The sequence below is a fragment of the Dermacentor albipictus genome, chromosome 4 (genome assembly GCF_038994185.2).
Source record: "Dermacentor albipictus isolate Rhodes 1998 colony chromosome 4, USDA_Dalb.pri_finalv2, whole genome shotgun sequence".
NCBI classification, from domain to species: domain Eukaryota; kingdom Metazoa; phylum Arthropoda; class Arachnida; order Ixodida; family Ixodidae; genus Dermacentor; species Dermacentor albipictus.
In genome coordinates, this window is record NC_091824.1 from 49,025,795 (window position 1) to 49,046,640 (window position 20,846).

General features: G+C 52.7%; 1 protein-coding gene and 1 long non-coding RNA gene across 4 annotated transcripts in view; one reads left to right on the top strand and one right to left on the bottom strand.

Annotated features, from left to right (window-relative positions):
• Positions 1 to 20,846, bottom strand: part of LOC135915381 (coronin-2B-like) — a 294,501-nt gene that overhangs the window by 88,390 nt on the left and 185,265 nt on the right. The gene's annotated exons all lie outside the window — the stretch shown is intronic.
• Positions 1 to 20,846, top strand: part of LOC135915382 (uncharacterized) — a 138,806-nt gene that overhangs the window by 11,246 nt on the left and 106,714 nt on the right. Inside the window, exon 2 of the long non-coding RNA XR_010568609.2 lies at positions 18,707 to 18,826. This is a non-coding gene — a long non-coding RNA (uncharacterized lncRNA). The remainder of the gene's footprint in view (positions 1 to 18,706; positions 18,827 to 20,846) is intronic.

Here is a 20,846-nt window from a genome sequence, read left to right on the forward strand (position 1 = left end):
CAGTCAAAAGAGGCGTGAAAATCATTTAAAAGAGTAATAAGCCGCTCACGTTGTGTCGGCTCGAGGTCAGCGGCAATAGAGCGACAAAAAACATCCGGTGGTACTCGGTTAGATGGCACATGGGGTGCCAGTGCTGTTACGTTGGCAGTATCCACGTCGTCGGGAACAGGGAAATGCACAATAACGTCAGCGTCCACAGTCTGGATGGTACCAATAGTCTCGCCACAGTGCAAAGCCAAAGTGTACGAATTTGGGTTAGAAATCAGTATTTCTGCAGCCCCATGGTGCACCGTGAGGAGAGCGAAAGGCAACAATATAGGCTGGCGGCGAATGAAGACGGCAGCGGGTGAAAACATGACCGTCGCTTCGGCAAGCGATGCGCATGAAAGAGGGACAAATACCGCGCTGTGAGGGGGAAGGTCAGTATCGGAAGCTACACAGATCCTGGTAACATCATGAACTTTAACGTCGTGAGATGGCATATCGCACAGAACGGAGAACTGAACCTCAGCACGTGCACAGTCAATGACGGCGTGATGGCGCGACAGAAAATCCCAACCGAGAATCACATCGTGGGAGCAACAAGTTAGCACAAAGAAATCAATCGGATACAAAATGTCTCGAATCAACACCCTGGCAGTGCACATAGCGACTGGCTGAACTTGCTGTGCACTGGCTGTTCTAAGCAATAATACCGAAGGCATCATGGTCACTTTCCGTAATTTACGGCAAAGTTGCTCACTAATCACAGATACAGCAGCACCTGTATCGACGAGGGCAAGACATTTGATGCTATCAACAGACACTTCAATAACGTTAGCGGGGGAAAAACGAGGACTTTGATGTTCCGACGATGACGCAGTTCGTGCCTCAGGAACTGCGGAAATCAGTTTTCCGCCTCAGTAGTACTGGCACTGGGCCTACGACGCATGGGTGAGAGTGAGCGCCGACGAGGGGAAGGCGAGCGACGAGTATTGTAGAGCTGTGACTGCGGTGCTGGTATGTCATCAGCAGCGTAGACTTCCGATGGTGGTCGCTGAGGCATACGGTATGGTCGGAATCCGGAGCTGGGTGGTCGCGCGGTGCCCACGAAGGCCGGCAAGCGCCGGCGGCAGAAGCGCGCTACATGCCCCAGTGTACCGCAGGCATAGCATATTGGGCGGTTGTCAGGAGTACGCCAAGGATTTGTGCCTTGCTGCTGTGCGCTGAAAAAGGGAGCGACCTGCTGGCGAGGCGAGGGCGGATGAGAGAACACCGGCTGGAGAGGCGCTGAAGGCGGAGGAGAGAATCCCGGCAGACGAGGCGCCCGTGCAGCGGCTTCAGCATACGTCAGAGGCGCGGCCACGGGAGCCGGCTGACACGGAGGTGGAAGAGCTTCGGTCACTTGCTCTTGAATTACCTGTCGGATCGCTGGAGCCAAATATTGAGAAGGCTTCTCCGTGGTCGGCAAAATCGAGAGCTGTCGCGCGACCTCCTCGCGCACAAATTCTTTTATTTGCGTCAGCAAAGTTGCGTGGTTGTCGCCAATAACCAATGCTGCTAACGAATCTTCCGTAGGCGGTGGGCGCCGAGCTAAGATGCGTTGTTTCCGTAGCTCGTCAAAACTTTGGCACAAGTTGATAACTTCGGCCACCGTACGCGGATCCTTCGCTAGCAACATTTGAAATGCGTCCTCATCAATGCCTTTCATAATGTGTTTTATCTTGTCCTGTTCCGCCATTGACGGATTCACGCGCTTACACAGGTCAATGACATCTTCGATGTAACTTGTGAACGTTTCACCGTGATGTTGCGCGCGCCCCCGTAAGCGTTGTTCTGCGCGAAGCTTGCGCACAGCGGGGCGCCCGAACACTTCTGTGAAACTTGTCTTGAATCTGCTCCACGTTGTGAAATCGTGTTCGTGGTTTCGGAACCAGAGGTTCGCGACGCCGGTTAAGTAAAACAGCACATTGTGCAACTTTGTGACGTCGTCCCACTTGTTATGCTGGCTCACCCTTTCGTAAGATGACAACCAATCCTCCACGTCATGATCATCGGTGCCGCTAAAGATGGCAGGATCACGCTGGCGCAATGCACCGGAAACGATGACCGTCGGAGGCTGGGGTGCATCTTCCTGGGTGGTTTCGTCAGGCATGGTCGCAGCAGTCGGTAGCGTCCTGCTTCGGAGTTCCAGTTTTTGAGGTTACCCCGCAGCTCCACCAAATGAAGTGGGGTTTATGTAGCTCGTTCGAGGGATCGCAGGTAGCTCTAGATACGAGTCCTAGCGCTTCGCACCAACAACCCGCGCTCGTGTCTCGCGCCGCAGCGGTGGCAGTCCGCACAGTGCCACATGCATATTACCCGCTACAATATATATATATATATATATATATATATATATATATACACGACCACGCGCGCACAGGTGATAGGTCATAAATAATAGGGAGCTTTAGATTAGGGGGACGCAAGGCGTTGGGGCCCCCAAGCGCTAGGGGGGTCTCATCGCCTTGCGTCTCCCTAATCTAAAGCTCTCTTTTATACGCTCCATGCGGTTGGCGGCGGCGCTTACGCGGCTTCGAGCGGTGTCCTATCCTCCCTCCCGACAGGCAGCGTCGGTGCGCAAGCAACGCGAACGCGCTCGGTCGGGTGCACGCGTATACGTACAAGAAGTGCGCCGGGCGGTGCGCCTCCCAGAGGTTCCTGAGCACGGGCTTGAGCGCGCGTCCGGACACCTGGTGCAAGTAGAACATGGCGGCAGCCGGCCGGAATGGCGCAGAGGGAGTCTCTTGTCCGCGCGGGGTCGAGGTCACAGCACACGAGACGTGGGCGCGAGCGGTCGGTCGGTCGCCGCGGTAATTGGGCGCACGACACCGCGACACAGCAGCAGCGACGGCGGGCTCCCTAAAGTCGTCGTCGACGGTGTGACCCGTCGGCGGCGCGTTCTTTCTCCAGGCGAGACGCGAGCGGCGCACACCACGTGTTCCGCCTCATGCTGCGGGCCGGTCTAGTGTGGAAGAAACGACTGCTCGGAGTGAGCGAGCAAGCAGCAACCAGGTCGCCAGACCTGTCGCCTGCCCGTCACGGGGCCTCCAGCGCGGTCATGCCCCGAGGCCCCCAGCCACACGGGGCGGCGGGGGAGGGGTAACCCCACTCCCTCCGCTGTAGCCCTCACGAATTCACCGCCCACGGCTTCGAGATCCCTCGATACGTACACACACCAGAGGGGCGACGCGCGAAGCCCATTTTGGGATGAACGAGAGCCTCGGGGCGCATTATGTGTATGCGTGACCGTTATTACACGTGTACGGACGAAGAGTCACCCCCCTCAATCTCCTCGAGGCAGGACGTGGAGGACCCGGATCTTTAGCCGAGCCAATCATGTGGAAGTCTAACGAGGTTCCTTCTTTTTTTTTGTTTTTCGCTCGAATTCGGCGACGCGCTAGACCACAGGCGCCGGCACATATTTTAGCCCCTCAACAGTATTTAGTTCGGGCTAGGTCGCGACCGCGATATCTGAAAAGACATCTGTTCCCCCCCCCCCCCTTTTTTTTTACGTCTAACAAAACTATTTCCCGGCAATCTGTGGCGTGCGCCGATAATTACAGGCGACGAGAAAGTGATACAAAGAACCGCACGCGTCGGCTGCTCACTTTATACTTTCAGCAGGCACGAGCGTTTTCAGACAGGAGTGGGTTAGGTTTCAGTTCCGGCTGTATAACGTATACCGAGCTGCAGGGCTGTCGCTGTAACGTAACGTAACGCTGCAAGGCGCCCTGTCCCGTTCTCTTCTCTTGTGTGTGTCAGTTTATTTGGCGTCTTCATATTTTACAATGAGCAGCTACCAACTAGCCCAACAAGAAGCGCTTTTAAGTATACACCGAGCTGCGGGAGTGCGAATGCCTAAAACCGCGTGATATCAGGGCGAGGCGAGGTGGATGGCGCGCCCCCTGTTTTGCCCCGCTTCACGCCCGCCCTATACCCATTTGTCTTCAACTGTGCTGCCAGATACCCTCGTCGTACAACAGAAGTATACTGTGACAGTCTTCGGACCGTACTGCACTCGATGGGTGCCGCTCAGGGGAACAATTGCCTTGCACCCCTTGCAAGTCTAGAGGCCCGCCTGTTGCTATAGCAATACTCCTCCTCAGACAGTAAGCATATAGCGGTCACTCGTGATATATCAATAAATCGCGGAGCTTAACGTGGCGGAACTGCAAAGTGGATCATGAGGAACGTCGTAGGGGAGGGCTCCGCGGATTAATGTTTTACCTCCTAACGTGCACATATACGTCTGTATGTACTATATGCACACGATCGTTTCTTGCATTCCGTCCTCTTCGAAATGCGGTATAGCCGAGGCGTCAAATCGAACCTGCCACTTCGTGCTCAGCAGCACAACGCAAACGGCGGGTGAAATGGAACACACTGTCCGTCAGCGCACGAGGCACACAATTCCGTCTTGTAATGCGTCAACGTGCTCCGGACCACCGGCAGTGGCACTTCAGTCATCGAACAGGCAGTTGGATATGTGAGCTCGAGTGAGCATCTGAACAACGCTTTGCAACGTGGCACGTGAACGCGGTTCAAATCGTCGACCCGGCACCTCAGAGAGGCGCGACGTGTGATGATATCGCATTTCTCGCATTTACCGCTAAATCACCGCTGTATCTAACCAGTTCCCTAAATCTCGAATGTCTCTCTGGTGTTATGAATCTTTTCTCAGTTCTTTGAGCGTGCAATCGCGACTCTGCGAATCACGGCGGATGATATATATATATATATATATATATATATATATATATATATATATATATAGTCTGCCTTATGCAGTGACGGCATACAGAAACGGTGCTTTCGCACTTGCAAGCCGGAGACAGCGCTGCATTCGGCTGGTGGTTCAACTATATATCCGCGCAAGTGCATGCACTATACTCGCGTACAACTTTCTGTGGCTATGAAGGGAAAGCTACGGAAGCGCGGCGCTTTTGCACATGTGTTACCGCGCCAAGTAGTCCGCCAGCATTCGACAGTTCTTTTGGGTTGCTCGCAACAGACGGTGAATCGACGCAGCTACCACTTGCGAGGGTTTCGCGTTTGCCCCGGCACGGAAGGGAAAAGCCGCAAAATGAGTAAACTTTTACACTCAGTGGTGTGTCTTGTCTCATTCGACTGTGGCTAATAGGGTGTGTATGCTTTCTCTTTCCCAGGTTAAAAACTAACGTGGATGAAAACGCGGCACTCTTTTCAGAAGCGCTCTCACTTGTGCGCGCTTCGCCTCCGTGGCGTTTCCTTCACAGCCGCAGAAAGTTGTCCGCGAGCTTATAAGTAAACGTGCACCGAAAGCACGGTACACGAGTGCGTATATTTTTTTTTTGAATTCCACGTGCAACAGGAATGCGGCCGCCACGGCCTAGAATCGAACCCGAAACCTCGTGCTGTGTGCAGCAGCAGAACGACGCCGTATAGCCACCGAGCCCGCGAGACGGGTCATTTCCTATAATAATAATATTTGGGGTTTTACGTGCCAAAAGCACTTTCTGATTATGAGGCACGCCGTAGTGGAGGACTTCGGAAATTTTGACCACCTGGGGTTCTTTAACGTGCACCTAAATCTAAGTACACGGGTGTTTTCGCATTTCGCCCCCATCGAAATGCGGCCGCCGTGGCCGGGATTCGATCCCGCGACCTCGTGCTCAGCAGCCCAACACCATAGCCACTGAGCAACCACGGCGGGTTCATTTCCTATCGCCTCCAATTTGCGCCGTGCCGAGACTCCGACGCGCGCGGCCGCTCCCTTCCGTGTGTGACGCCGACCGTGCGCGCCGCTCGGCGCGCGCACACGTTGCTAATGGAGTGAAGTGCGTGTGTGAAAAGGCTAAGCCGAAGGGGGCTTTCGACGGCTCTCGCTCAGCGCGGCGCGACGTCGGGGCCGATTTGCATGACTGCTCAATTAGCCCGACTCGCTGCGCGAGCGCGGTCGAAGCACGCGAGGCGAGCATCTCCTCTTCCACGAAGGCCGCTCATTGTCCCTGATTGAGTAACGTCCATCGGCGGGACGGACGGACGGTCTGGCACCCCACCCCTCCTATTCCCAAGTGGGCGTGCCCGGACGCAGTGCCGCGGGAGCGCACGCAGGCACGCAGCGCTAAGCGCGAACGCGCATTGTCATCGCCGTCGGACTCGCTCCAAACCTCTCGGTACACTGTAACCTCGGTCTCGCGCGACACCGGAGGCATTCGCCTATCTGTGTCACGCTAACGACGCCCCAGTGGAGAGATCTTTGTCTCCGAGTCGATCGGCAGCGGCTGTATACGCGCCGCTCCGTTTCAGAGAAAGTGAGTGGGAGTGCAAGCGCCGCGCCTGCGACAAAACCGGCTCGACGGAGAGGTGATTTAGATGAACGATAAGGAGCCGGTGAAAACAAAAGGTCCGCGCTCCTCGAGGGGATTAGCTTCCGGTATACAAACTAAGCGGGCACTTTGCAGTACGCGACGCGTCAGGCTATGTTTAGTCGATGCGAATGCCGTTGTTGGAGGGCGAACTGACAGCGCTTGATGGTGGCGTACCGGTTCTCGCGTTCAGCCGCTTTTGTCTGCGCTATACGAGAAAGTATGCGTGCGGTATAGGTTAATGGCAGGGAGAAACGTTTAAGCGATAACGTGTGTACGAGAGAAGGCTGAGCACAATGTTTTGAGGCGTTACCGCGGCTCTAACGTTAACGCTTTGCAGCGCCGGCCAGCTAAGCGGTGCGTATTAGCTATCGCACGCTCAGCTGTACAGCTTCACATTGGCTGGCGCAGTAAAGGGGGTAAAGGGGGCAAACGGAACGTTTCGCCTAAACTTAGCAATTCTTTGCTTTGCATGTGGCCGCACGCAAAAGCGAGGGATGTTGAAATAGCGAGTTTCAAACCGCGATTCCACACTTTCCGATAGCGACTTTTGTTCGAACCGATTAACCTCAATGCGTTTTCTTTCTGTCTGTACGAATGATGGCTGACTGCAGCATGTAAATCTAAATCTTGTCTAGTTTACCTCGAAATAACTGCAGAGTGTAACTTATAGTGGTAGTTGAGTTTGAGCGGAAGAAGAAGCGGAAGAAGCGGTCTAACAGAGCTCTATGATGGGAGCCAAGAGAAGGAAAGGGTAATCGGAGACGTCAGACAATTAGGTGGCGTCACGATGAGAAAACTTGAAAGCGTAGCACATAAGTATATAGCAGAGGCAAGCGAGGGCTGATTGGAGAGACCGCTGGGAAAGGGCTTCGCCCTGCGAGTGGACACGAAAGATGGTGATGACGTTCACGACACAACGACGACGATGACGGCAGTGTATACTTTGGTGGCGTGCAGGACACCTGCGCCGCACGTGAATTGCCGCATGCGCAGCTGCCGATCGTTGGCGCCATTCTGTCGAACACAGCAACGCTACCCAAGAATGCGACGCGGATTCTAGACGTATAGACGCGGTATAGGGCGCGGTACACACGCGACCCCTTGCGTCGGAACGCACCCGACGCGAATATCGGCTCGGCTCGGTCCTGCATTACGCATGTGCGAGGCCCAGAGCGAGTGTATACGTACGCGCGCAAGTTGACGGCCAGTGCGCGGCTGTAACGCGGCGGTCGATCGCCTGTAGCTCGTTCGCTGGCAACGACCGCCGTCAATGGGCGATCAATTCGCGCCGCTGTGTATATATATACATTATACAGACGCGGAAGCGTAACAAGCCCTCCTCCATCACCCGAATGACGCGCCCTGGATGGGGTGACGCGAATCGTACATCAAGTCGGGAGCGCTACACGCGATGCATTATTGATGGCGCCGACTTCGGGTCGTCGTTGTCACACTGTGCTGCCGCGCGCGGGGAGTGACGTATGCGTGTCGGGCTCCCGTGCAGGTTATATACAGCCGTGCCAGGAAAGTGCGTCGGAGCTAACTTTTCACGAAGGCCGGACCGTTTATATTCGGGGCTTCGGGTGGGATCTTCTGATGCAGAAACGCAGTTTCTTCTAAATTCCGTTAAATTCTGCATGTTGAAAAAAATCCGTGATCTTCCGGCTAATTTTTATCAGTGAGAATAATGATGAATAAATACGAGGCATCTTTATTTTAAATATAGATACGTAGCTGAACGTCGTTGCAACGAAGTTCCGCTTGACACGAAAGTGCTTTCGTTATATCGGATGTTCGTTATATCCGAGGTAGGAGCTACATGAAATATTTGCTCTGCGTACGGAAGTGCCCTGCAGCCGAATTGACAAGTGAAAAGCTGCTGGTTAATTGATCCATACATACTTTCACGAAAATTAGGCAGTCATTTTGCTCGGCCGGTGGTGTATCGCAGCTCGTTGTTCTTCAGACGAGCTTCGTTTCTACATTTCTTTTCAATTTCTTTTCTTAATTTTTATGATCATCAGCATTGTCATCAACATACGTACGCTGCAAGACAAAGGCCTCCCCTAGCGATTTACAATCACTCCCATCTCGACTCAGTCGACTCCATCCTGCACCGGCATGTTTACTTATCTCATCACATCATACCGAGCCTGTGGGCTGACGACCCTTGTTTATGTACTTATTTAGAAAGACCTCACCGGCCTACGATAAAATAAAATCGGTAAAAAGATATTGAAGCATGCAAGGATTCAAGTATTGGCCCAAAACCAAGGAATTTGGATACTAGAGAAACCAGAAAGATGTTTAAAAGAGAGAGAGAGAGGGAAAAAAGAAATGAACACATAAGGACGGTATAAAACAGCTAGAACAGCAATAACAGTAACAACCATAAAAGCAGCAAGTTACTTTGCGTTGGGACGTTATACATTGCGTAACGTAAAAAACAAATCGCACAACGTGTGACAATACATCGAAAACGCAAACGCTGCCAACGCATCTCTCCCATCTTATCCCTTGGACGCCATTATGTTGCTGTAATCAACCACCGGCAATCTGCTATACGCTTTACATGACATGCTCAAATCCGGACATTGTCAAATTCCGCATGTTGTAAACCCTGATTGGCTCACGGGGCTACTACTTAACGACCTCTCATGATTGGCTCGAAACGCCCGATATGAAGGGATTTCACAGCGATCCACAATCGGTCCCATAGTCTATCTAGCCTAGACCGTCGCAGTCGTAGTTCGTCTGCCCAGTGCCAAAATTCGCGAGGATGACCCACCGCGGTTGCTTAGTGGCTGTGGCGTTGCATGGGCTGCTAAAGCAGGAGGTCGCGGGATCGAATCCCGACGCCACGGCGGTCGCATTTCGATGGGAGCGAAATGCGAAGACACCCGTTTACTTAGATTTATGTGCACGTTCAAGAACCCCAGGTGGTCCAAATTTCCGGAGTCCCTCGCTGTATACGGCGCGCCGCATAATCGGATGGTGGTTTTGGCACGTAAAACCTCCCATAATTCATTCATTCAGAACTTCGCGTGGCCCTGAAGAAGAGGCACCGGGCGCTCGATAGACCGGCATGCGTGCACGGCCTGACCCCGCTGCGAGAGAAACCGAGCCAAGGTTATCCAGAATGAAAAAAAGTTCCACGCAGGGAGGAAGGAGGGTGTCGGGATCCGGCACGTGCCGATACCGCCGCCGGCGGTGCTACTGCAGGCGGCAAGCGCTTCGCAGTTGGACGCTGACCCCCCCCCCCCCCCCTTCCCCCTCGCGTCGTCTCCAGCGGCAACATGTGCGCTGCTGCGGCGATCGATGACCGCCGGCGGGACGCGAGGTGGCGTCACCGACGGAGCGCCGCCGTCTAGACGGTCGTTCGACACTACCTCCCCCCGCCCCGTTCGCGTCCACTCCCAGTATATGTGTGTCACTGCATCGGAGGAACGCGTCCGGGGTCGCCTGCTTGGCATTGCGTCAAGCGGTGCGAGGAGGAAGGGGGTCGCCCGCCGCATGTGAGGCCGCCATGCGCATGAGCCGCACGCACGCACTTGCCGGACACCGCGTGCGCCTATGCGGGTTCCAGTTCAGTGCGGTGTCTCCAGGGTCGGAGAGGCGATTAGTGCGCGCGCAAACGAACTCGGGTGAACCTACGTAAGCTAATCTTCTACGGCTGACCGATCCCAGAGGTTAAGAATAACAGCTATACCTGCTCCGTCCGGAAAGGCGGTGTCCGCTTCGGAACGTAACCAACCGCGGCCATACGGTTTGTGGTCCGCTGGAGTTGGCACGCGTATAGTATAACCGCGGATCAGTGCTGTGGCCGAGTGGCGTAACGAGGATGAGGAGGGGGGTCAAGGGAAGGACCTGTCTCTTCTAAAGCGAAACATCGTTGACGAGGACGAGTGGATACCGCACAGTCAAATCGTCTTACGCCGCCCATCCGTGTATAGGCAAGCGTCGAACGACCTCCCCTAACCCGTCCCGGTCCCCCGTTCGAATATTCGCACGAGAGCGTCGCCAGTATGGCATTCAAGTAGGGCTCGGTCCGCTGGGCGTATTTCGAACTCGTTCGAACGGGAGTATCGAAAAGACAGACCGCCGATCAGGGATCGAAGTTTAGAACAGTGTGTGTGTGGCCCTTATGAGCGAGATGGTATGAGCTAAAAAAGAGAAGAAAAAGTAATAAAAATAAAACCGTCACGTTAAAGAGGAAAGCAGGACAGAGGGCTCGGGTGTTTCTGCAAGTCTTACAGAGCTCGGAAGGAACACCGCATCGTTCAATTCGCGTTAGAGGCCATTTCACGTGTGACGTCCCCCCTGCCTCGGCGATACTGTCGATCGTGTTTCCGGGCTAGTCGATTCACACTTGCAGGTGTTAGCCAGCGCGCACATTTAAGTCAATCAACAAAGAGCGCTTTCGTGTGATCCGTCTCTGTTTCGGCCCTTCGCATGTTAAAAACAGCAAGATGCGTGTGCACTGTGCGCTTCTGCGCAAGTTGCAATGCAATATGGCACATACAGTATAATTTCCAGCACTGCATATAATACCGTGTACGAAGAGCGCTCGGTCGCGCCACGTCAGGTCGCATTTCCCACGGCGACCGCTGCGGCTGCGTCACATTAGTTCGGCACACTATCGAGGCGACCTTCGTCTGGCAGCTGCTATATAAACGCCCAGAACAACGCGATGGAAATAAGAAAAAAAATCGAAAGATAAACGGGAGACGTATATACGACATTACTGAATTACAATACCCCGTATACGTTGCTCCCCCCTCCCCCCCCCCCATCCCACGCCCCGTCTCGTTCACGAGCAGCTAGAAGCCAAGAGACGCAATAAGCGTTAGAGCAGAGGAGATAACGTACAGAGATAACCACTCGGAACGCACTCGTGTGTATACGCATTGCACAAAGTGGAACGATATACGATATATACGTTATACGCAAAGCGTCGCGACGCACGGCGGCCATAAAATTTCAACACGCTCTCCGAGCCTGGGAGCTGTTTCCATGCAGCATTGCGTTGTCGACGTTGCGTTGCTATTCCCGAGTTTCATTGAACTCAGTAGCGGCCGACTGTGCAGCGGCGCCGCGAGAGAAGCGAGAACTCAAGGTCAGCGCGGATTTCGATCGCCTGTAACGCGGATGACGCGCGGTCACAGCGAGAAAGCGAGACGTGACGCAACGCGGGTAGATTACGCGCACCGAATGGCGGCGGCCAGGCGCTAAAAATAGGCGACCTTGCACTTTTATTTACATTTAAAGCGAAGCTGTCCGATTCGTCCGTGAGCGCCGAAAACGCACTGCATAGGAAAGCCAACTTGCACATCTGCGTATAGAACACTGCAGTTTACATTCGCAGCACCGCAACAGCGTCGACTAGCCGGCCGGTCAGTAACGGCGCGAAGCGACGGACTCGGCAAGAGTAGCGCATGCGCACGAAGTTCGATTGGAAGCGCAAGTTACGTCTGCTATAGCATGACACCACCCGTGTCACGATTAACTGAGCTTCCCTGCTTATCGGAGACAGCAAGTGCGTGTGAACACGGGCTCGTCTTAGGATCCGGGGAAAAAAAATCAAAGCCCATTTCTTAAAGAAAGATGGAAATATATCTTCCAAGAGACTCTGAAAGCAGTACAAGATTGAACTGGACCGGAGAATAAATGAATACACGTCCGGAAATACCAAAATCGCCACTCTCATACCACGAGCAAGTCAGAAGAAAACCGTGGGTCCAAAAGACGCGTGACAGCGGAGCTACCTTAAGGCAGCTAGATGCTCGTGACGTCACACGTGCTTAACTGCATCTCCTGAGGACTAATGAATTGTGTGTCAAGAAGCGATTATTACACTGCATCCTAAAGGATCAAGATAGCCAACGTAACGGCGAGTTAAGACAATTGTGTGTGTGTGTGTGTGTGTGTGTGTGTGTGTGTGTGTGTGTGTGTGTGTGTGTGTGTGTGTGTGTGTGTGTGTGTGTGTGTGTGTGTGTGTGTGTGTGTGTGAAATAGAACCAAACACGCAAAATACACTTTGAAGTTTCTGACGTCACAAAGACGCAACGGCGCTGAGGTTCTGGCGCGAGATCTGAATATGGCCTTTATTTTCTTAGTTATTAAAGTGCCTTAATTCTGCCGCCAAGTAAGTTAAAACGGAGTCGTAAAAGAATACTTTACCCACATGCACTGTTTTATAGTTGTCTATTTTTTCATGCCGATTTATTCGCTGCGCGAGGTTTAGAAAAATGAACTTGGATATTATACTTTACTCCGTGCAGACCTGTCCTAACAACGATAGCTGCGTTGGTTTGTTCACTGCCAACAACCAAAATGCAGTATTTTATTCAACCAACCGGGTTCGATCCTAAAGCTATAGACGTACCACTTCGCGCTCTCTCTAATCCCGCACGAATGGCACAACCGATGTTAATGCGCTCTTTTTCCCATTTGTGGCAACTTCGACGTTGGCGGATTGCAGGGTGTTGATGATTTTACTCCATATGTAAGTCATACAGTCGACAGGGACGGGTGTCAATTGAAGCCAAACAGTAGTAATGAGATATCTCTAGATTTGCCTTCACCCTGCAGTGGACATAAAATACGGCAACGACGATGGTGGTGGTGGCGGTGACGATGATGATGATACAGTTCATCCTAGACTTCGGAGTAACATGTGTGTTGTAGGTTCTGGAGCAAACTATTCAACGTTAGCTAAATATACGTGCGCGTCCTTCTCGATGCTGGCCAAGTCCACCTTTTCGAGCTGCACGTGCAAATATGTCTGCGTTTGCGTTCCCCCATTTCGAGCGTCCCCGTAGTGTGGGTGCACGCCTCTTAGCGTACGCACGAAAGGCAAACTTTATAGTATTGCCTATTTTCTTTCTTTTTATTTTGCGACTGCGCAAAGGAGAATCTCGCGTACTTAGTAGTTAACCAGCGACGTTAAACAAACCGGGGAAACGAGGGGAGTTTAAGTTTGAGTATAGGATCCTCGAAACGGGCTGCGAGCACCATAACACGCGTCGACGCGCGCCGACGCGTCGAGGGCGCGCGCGCGTCTCGCGTTTGCCGAGAGGCCGACTCGCGAGAGGACGCCCGAGGCGACGCCGAGCTCGTCCCCTTTCTCGACCGGCTCACAACCCAGAAAGACTGCTGGCGCGCGGGGTGGTCGTTAACTCGCGTTTGCTTTCTCGCGCAGGCAGAGAAATCCATCTTCCACTGTTTTCCCACGCCGACTCGTCGAGAGGGAACCACGGGGGAGAGAAAGAAAGGAGGAAGAGGATGCCCTTATGTTCGCGCGCCCGCGGTAAAGGGAACGGCTGCGCATAGAAACGCCACCCGCGGACGCCGCCGTCGTGACACCCGCGAGCGCCTACGGGACCGAAGGAGCCGCCGACGGTGCCGCGAAGCTGCAAGCGTTCCCAGAAGAAAACCGCGAGCGCCGCCACCGAGGAGGCGAGTCGATGGAGAAGCAATAGTGCGGGGGGACCGCCGGCCCGGGGAACGAGGAAGATCGGCGGCGTCTCGCGACCGGGGCCGGCACGACACAGTGCGCCCGCTGCCGGCACGCTTGTTTGTCTACAGTACGCACACACTCCCGAGCGAGGGGCGGGCGACGGCAGCGCGACGCGGGTCAAAAAAAAAAAAAAAAACAGTCGCGCGGAACCCGCACATTAAAAGCTCATCTGCCGTCGGCCCGTGCGTTGAGCGGCAGGAGGGGTGGAGGGGGGCGGCCTCGCGAGCTCGCCCTGTAACCCACAACCTCGGGGCACGTGGCGCCGACTGACGTGCATGTGGGCTGCATTGGTTCGGGGAAGGGGGGGGGGGGGGGGCGACCCTCAGTGGGGCAGCAGTCCAACGGCCCGGGACAAATAGAGTCGTCGTGCCGGGAGGCCAGGGTTCAATGACGCCTCGCTATTAGTATACACGGCTGTGCAGGAGCAGTATGTACAAGCTTCTCTGGTTGACTTTTACTGTCTCCCCTGTCTGTCCTGGGAACTCACTGCGTCCTCCAGGAGTGGGGCGTCGCTGGCGTCCCTGCCGAAATGGGCCACCTCGGCGTACAGTTATACAGCTAGAGGTATGGGGCAGCAGTTTCTGCATGGCTTCTATGTGTAGCGCGGTGGGGTATGTGAGGCCCGAGTTTTTACAACGCCAACGGGGTCTCGTGTCGCGCGAGTTTCTAAACCGGAGGATATGGACCTCGTTGAAGCGTTTCGCGGAGATTCGGTCGTATCCCGAGGTCAACGAGCTTGATAGAAGAGGTCTTGACCCACGCAGGGGAGTGCTACTCGGCACAAGGTCAATTCGGTCTGTATACCGACGGAACGACGACCGCATGCAGCGTCAGCAAGAAGCCTTCGTGTTCAAGGGGATGAGTCACGCCGTGTGTGAATGTTCTCGTTTTGCTCATCGTCCTGAACTTCCATCTCTCCCTTCCCCGTGTTTTCACCGCATATGAGGAGAGAAAGATACAACTATGCGCCGTAAGCCTTCCACGGAAGAAATAATTAAGGCAACTCGCGTTATTCTCGCTAATCCCTTATGGGAAACTCTATGGCGTACCGCGCTCGCAGCAGCAACAAAGAAGATAGCGCGAGAAGAAAATGGCAGTGTTCGAAGCGGCATAACCGATTCACGCAGCCGCCGTATTGGGAGAGCCGCCATCGTGGTGGAAAAATGCGCCCTTGAATTGATCCGATTCACCTAGCTTATCTTCAGCAGAAATGCGGAAGCTTTTAGTGCAGTATCGGATTGCGTCCGTGAGGTCACGTAGAAGACGGCGATTGGAGCACTATTCGCTCAACCGGAGCTCACGCCGGTCACCTTTCTTCCAGACCAGGCTGGTGGGTGAGAGTAGCTGGGGACAGAAAGAGTGGGCCACGTTGTTCTTTTCTTCTCTCTCTTTTTTTTTTCTTACGGGGAAAATAACAGTTGACGCCCTCCTCTATGTTCGTACGTGTCTGCAGCCCCGTTAGACTGCTATAGCTATACTGCAACGTCCATTACGTGTTGTCACAATTATAAATGTTAGGAACAACGGAATACAAAGAAATTCAAGGTGCGACCCCACCTGAGGCAGATTACGCCGGTTGTCTCTTTAAAATGATCACTGAGACAAACTTGTTGTACCTCGTTTGTTTGACAGCTTCTCTCCCTTCCCCATCTTTCATCCTCCCCATCCCGCTGCCTTGTGTAGGGTAGCAAACCGGTTAAGCAAAACTGGTCAGCCTCCTTGCCTTTCCTTCTATACTTTTTCCTTCCTTCCTTCCTAGACAGCTTCCGGCCCCGTAAGTACAGTGTGGCGCCAGAATTTTCCGAACGCGCGAAGTATTGTTAAACGTATCCTCCTATAATCCCCCGTCTAAAATGCGCGCACCACATGAAGCGCGGTTTCTTTGGCGTAGGATTCATTCACAAAGGCTCATCTGCGCGTCTAGAAGATCGGCTGTTGTGGCCACGTGTTGTCACAAACCATTGACGCACTGACGGTGTCGATGAACCTGCATGGTGCATGCAGTAACCGCAAGCCAAATAGTGGCCCTGTCGCCGAAAGTTGTACGCGCACTGAACAGCCCGTTCTTTGCACTGTCACTGTGTGCTTCCTCGCATTCGACACGGGATAACAATGTACATTCGACTAAGTCCTACCGCACTCCGCGGCAGGGCTTCTCGCGATGCGGATGACTCGGGACATTGAAAGCCAGAGAAAGTATGCCCAAGCCAAACGTCCAATTGCTTCCAGAGCAATCGAAGGGGCCACGTGATTTAAATCCTGTCGAATAACTGTCGCGCTCCGAGATCGAAGGCGATAGCATCCACATGAGTGCTCCGAGCTATAGAGCGCGGCGCTCCGAATGAACCTGACTAATGTGTTCCGAGCGTCTGACAGCGACCAGCCGTAAGCTTGGTGTGCTAGCCACTGCTGAAGCTTCCAGATCAGGTTATTTGTCCCGTGTCGCAAAGGAGCTCTCGAGTGCCAGGGGGTAGCGCTGGTCCAGCGGCCTGGAGGTCGACAAGGTCAATCGGTGGAGAGGGCCCCGGCAGAGACTAAGCGACGCAAAACAAAACGTTTAATTACATTGCTAAGTGATGAGCGGTCAACTCGTCAAGTCGCTCGATCGTAACGAACGGCGAAGGGGTGCTGTCCTTTTATAGCTTCACCGAGCAAGAACCGCAGGGAACGCCTACCTTTCAGAAGCGCTGAGATTCGAAGCGGATGGAAGCATTAACTGGTCAGCGGTCAAGATAAATAAGAGACGTTCAGAGTACGGTCGAAAGAAAAGCAGGGATAGAGTAGGGGTCGTCGCATGCATAAATAACCTTACAATATAGAGATAGAGACCTTAACGAATGTAAAAAAGATCAAGGAGAGATAGGCGAAATGCTAGGCTGCAATAGATCTAGTAAAAAAAAAAAAACTGGTTAGCTCACGCGGGCAACGTGACTATTTCTCGCCACCCCGTTTCGAAGGGGCTGCCACTAAAACTCATCGTCTAATCATCATTCACGGGAACATTCTCGCCCACTAGACGGAAGCAATCGTCGACCGAAACGTGGCGAGATGATTGCACAGAGATCCATCGTACTAAAGCACACAAAGCGTGGATCGGAGAGAAGAGGGGGAAGGCCTCGCACCGGGGGCACAAACGGACAGACAAACAGACGCGCGAGAGCACGCCGGTTCAATCATCACGCTTGCATGCCGGCGTTTCTAACCGTCCGAAACGTCTTTGCAGTGCGAGCAATAGCACGAACAACTTGGCGTCGTTCCTGGCCGTGTGACACGAACGTTCGTCACATGGGTGAGCCGTGAAACTATAGCTACTGTGTGCCTCACCACGGCAGCTCGACCAGCGGCACATCCGACTACCGGGGATTTTGCGTATCACATGCCAGCGTGTGCACGCGATGGAATGACGAAGGAGACGGTTCCTTCCGCGCTAAAATCGGTGCGCCCTGTCCCCGAAGGCCTTCCCTCCGTGGCTGCGTAAGGCACGCCGCTCTCCGCGTATCGGTCACTGCCGCGTATACGTGAGCGATACGAGCTCGATAAGTCGGCCGGTCCAGGAAGCGACCGCGGATTACCGCGTATAGCCGGCGGCTCGTGCCACCGAACGTTGCTCCTGCCCGGTTTTGGGCGCGAAACGGTTCGTTGCCGCCACATTTTGGGCAAAGTGCTCGAGAGGTTTGTAATTTACAGAGCGGGCGGCAGCGGACGAGAAGGAGCACTGGCGACACGCTCGACTTGTCGCAAATCAAGGGGAGGCCGATTTCCGCTCTCCCTTCTGCTGTTCGTCACGCAAGCTTGGTCGCTACAGCGAGCGGTTACATTCGACGAGCGCGCGTAGTACGCGGCTTTGCCGCGATTGCGCGCGAGCCGTTTATATGCGAGGGAAATGCGCGTTTTGGAAACAACCGATAGATTCGGAGTTTTGGCGAGCGAGGGGAGGCCACTACATCCCGTGACGTAGTAGGTGATCATCACCTAAAGTCTCTCGAGAAGGTCAGGCGTTTAAATTGTAGCCCGGTACATACCCTCTGTGCATGGAACGGTGAATCGTTTTGAGAGTATCAAGAATAAGGAGAATCGAGTTGGGACTCGGATGTATACTTTCCCAACAACAATATGAAGCGAGCTTATAACGGTAAGCGAAGTAGGTGCGACCATACAAACCAAAGCCAATTTCAGTTAAGGTTATGGGAAAATCATTCCGCACCACTTTTACTTGTCGCCACAGCTGAAACATTCATACATGTGTTTATTGCGCCTCAGTTATGGGTCATTTCTGGGTGCAACTATACCGGCATATGGTCCGAGTTTTTTTGTTAATATATATTTACTTTCCGCCACCTGAGGCCACAACAAAAACTGCCGAACCATTCTTTTTAATAAAGTTTCTTCTTCCGGTATTTACACTTCTCTATGGCCATCAGTAAAATATAATTATAGACATCGAAATAGATAGATAGATAGATAGATAGATAGATAGATAGATAGATAGATAGATAGATAGATAGATAGATAGATAGATAGATAGATAGATAGATAGATAGATAGATAGATAGATAGATAGTGGGAGAGAGAGAGAGGCTTTACTGGCAGTGAAGGCGAGATGTCAACCTCAGAAATGCTTTCTTGCTACGTCAGTGAAAGGAATGCTTGCGTGAATCACTGCGTTAGCTCGAGCCTTTTCTTTTGGCCCCTACCCCCTTTCTGCCTCCATTTCTTTCTTTCTTTCTTTCTTTCTTTCTTTCTTTCTTTCTTTCTTTCTTTCTTTCTTTCTTTCTTTCTTTCTCACTCTACTATCTGCATCTCTACCATGCAGGTTCGTATTTCATCAAGCGGACAGCGTATGTGCCGTACTGAACGTGCAGTGTTTGCGAAATTGCATATCGAGTTCCCACCCACTGCTCGGAATCCTCGGCCACCAGTGCGCAGAGAGAAGGTAAGTGGCAGCTGCCAGAAGTGGGAGGGAAACGAGGGGGGGGGGGGGATTCCCCGCCGCGAACAACGTAACTGTCTCGCTCAAGGCGGACAACTGCTAATTCGTGGCACAAGGCATATAGCTGTCAGCACGAGGCGTTCCTCCCCGACGTCCCACCTCCAAGAGTGTGTGTTCCATGACTTGGCAGCAAGCCAATCCGTAAACGCCGGTCTACTTTGACGGCTAAGAACGTAGGAGTTTCCGGCACAAAAATTCACCACGAGAGAACCCTGGCGCTGCAATCGTTGGGCTGCCACGGGCACGGTGGCGAACGCTAGTGCCACGCGGGAATGTGCCACGGTGCCAGGAGCGCTGTCGCCCGTAAACGTGCCGACGCGTATACGGTGCTGTTGTCACGCGAAATCTCGCCAGTGTGATCGTTGGAGAATTCGCCAGAACCGGCGCGTTCGGCGCATGGCTGAGAGCGCCCCGGACAAGTTGAAATATCGCAGACGAGGGAAAGCGACGGGAAGACGCAAGACGAAACATGAGATACTCGCGAGCATCATGTACGCAACAGTATAGGATGAATAGTTGGGCTATTCGCAAAAAAAATATTATTGTTATTCGCTGAAAAAACAAGAGCGCCGCGGCGACAGAACACGAAGAAGAGGACACACGCCATTTGTGACCCACATGTGTCTATATACCCACTTGTGCCATGCACTGCCACATGTACACTTTGCATTCTTGTTCGTGTTTCGTTGTCGCGACGCCCTATTTTTTTGCCGAAAACGTCTCATATAGGCTTGCTATGTCTGCATGTTACAGATACGGACGACACAGCTGCTGCTCTGCTTTCCAGCTGTCTGAAATGTTTCAGGATGTCGACTTCCCGCTGACTATAGGCCAACTTCGCACGCCCTACATAGACTTAATTAGTCGCTTTTGCACCCCTAAACCCAATTGAACTAACTAACTAACTAACTAACTAACTAACTAACTAACTAACTAACTAACTAACTAACTAACTAACTAACTAACTAACTAACTAACACGGAGAAGCTGTGCGCAAGTAGTTTAAAGTTCGCGCTTGAACAGAGACTCGCTTTCGAGACGTTCTTCGAGCATCGTAACAGTCCACATGAGGAGCTCAAGCGAATGCTGTGGCGAAAATCAGTTGTGAAGATAGAAAGAAAACTAGAAAGAGAGAGAGAGAAAAAAATTCACGCGCCCCATGCAGTAGAACCACGCCGCAGTATACGCAACTGAAAGCAATGTTCATTACATTGAGAGCTTTAATGGTAAAACCGTGCTGCACCCAAAAATATTCCTTTTTTTATATATTCGACAAAACTTTCATGAAACATATGAACAAACGGCATAAATGGCCGAGATGCAAATTGATGAACCTGCCGGAGGGGAGTCAACGGTGTCCGACAGGAATATATAGCCAAGGCACTCGCGAATCGAATATATGCATATATAATTATTGCTGCCGAACTGAATACACACGTTTCAGCAAAACGTCACTGGGTGTCGTGGCGCGTCACCTTTCAACTCAATCACGAATTTACCCAGGGCATGCACTCGCATCATTATAAGCGGAATTTTCTTGTATTGCGGAGTTTGTATAGCGTGGTTCTTCCGCACAGGTTTTTTAAGCATAAGCAGACCGCAGCTTGCAACCCAAAGAAAAAATAAAGGAAGAAAAAAATGAAAACTTGTCAAAACTGTAAGCGAAAACTTTGAAAGCAAAAAGTAAAACCTTCAGGACAGGGTGCACGCCGGCGTCGGAATAGTTCGCCCACAACTTCACGCTTCGCGCTGCGCGCGCTGCTCCCCGAATGGTCATTCCACAATCTCACTTGTTTCAGGCGTGAGTCGTACGTTCGACCCGTTCGGCATTCCCCGTGCAGTGAGCCATCGGCGGTGTCTTACCTGCAAAGACAAGAAGGACAAAAAATTATGAACACGAGAAGAGGAAGACAAAAAAAAGGGTTACGAACAACACACAAAATGTGGCACTAAACGAAATTCA